Source organism: Anastrepha ludens, chromosome X, assembly GCF_028408465.1.
Source record: "Anastrepha ludens isolate Willacy chromosome X, idAnaLude1.1, whole genome shotgun sequence".
Classification (NCBI taxonomy): domain Eukaryota; kingdom Metazoa; phylum Arthropoda; class Insecta; order Diptera; family Tephritidae; genus Anastrepha; species Anastrepha ludens.
In genome coordinates this window covers 91,843,985-91,845,445 of record NC_071503.1, presented here as the reverse complement: position 1 = coordinate 91,845,445, position 1,461 = coordinate 91,843,985, and positions in this window count along the sequence as shown.

Below are 1,461 nucleotides of genomic sequence, written 5' to 3'. Positions count from 1 at the left end.
GCCTGCGCCTATTAATGCCTTTTGTTCTTGTAGTCGCTAGGCATAGAATTTTAGCGTTGGACGACACACGCATTTACAGGAATAAAGTAAGTGGCCCGTGTGTGCGGCTGTATGTACATGCTTTTGTATGTGTATACTTATAAGCATTGTTTTGCTGGAAGTGGCTATGCCATGATTTAAAATATTTAAAATTGCATATGCCATCTTCCTGTATGCCTGGTAATGAAGCGTTTTCTATAAAGGGTCCACCTTTGAATGCTGTTAGATGAAAGTTGATGATGCCTATCACGATATCATTTCCCATAGAAACGCTGTCTATGCTGTATGGTCGCCCCGACGTTTCTTTTCTTTTTCTTTTAAAGGGTGTGGTGGATACCCTTTAAAAGAAATTAAGACATTAACCTATTATCAAAATAGAAAAGTTCGAAACGTTAGTAAACTTAGCACTGGCCGTACAAAATTATAGGGCAACAATGCTAGCTATTGGGCTTAAGGAGTACTTGAATGATCCCATGCTATTGAATGACTTGATCTGTAACTTTCCAAGCGACCTTAGATTAGATTGGTTTAAGCATCGAATGATGCATACCCAAGTTCATGTAGCAATTTTTGACCACTGGCTTTTCCATCCTGCCACCTGTGCCTGTCAAGTCACACCTTTTGAACACAGCGGTGCACCACTTTATACTAATGAGGAAAGAAAGGGACATTGTAAACTACGCAGTGAAATTGTTATGCTACACGACATTCATCGTAGTGAAGGCGAAAGCTGTACAAAATGTTTTAAGCAACATGGTTCGTCAGACTGCGTCAGTTCAAAGCGTTCAATGGGGACTTGAGGTTGAAATTCGTGCGAGAGAAAAAAGTTTGTAGGAGGTGTTTTAAAAGGGCATTTCCGTTGATGCCTGCAAAATGCCGCACAATCCACTGCAGCCATGCAAGAAAATGTTAGATCTTTGTCAACGTTTGAAACTGTAGAAGATCTCGCTCGTAAGAACACCGTTTTATTTGATGCCAAGGAAAACAATTGCACCATAACCCGCTATATAGCCTTGACGCTACAAGACAAAAGGGGTTCAACAGATGCATTCGCTTTCATTGACGAAGGATCAGCGTGCACCCTTATCGAAGACCGGTTTACAACTGAACTAGGTCTTGATGGACCGACAGAAAAGTTTTGCCTACAGTGGATAAGTGAGGTTACACAAAATGATGTGAATTCGAAGTCCATCTCGCTGCGAGTTCGAGATAAAGATGGCAACGATATGGTATCAGCGAATGGTGGACTCCATTCATTAATACGAACAGAAGGGTTATATGAGAGAACTACGCAAAGATGAAGTGCTGGCTGGTCCCAGATCCTGGTATATATCAATTTTCAATGTCACCAATCCCAAAAAAACAGACGACAAATATGTATGTATATCGAAGAACCAAATTGTAAACAGAAAAGGTATTAGG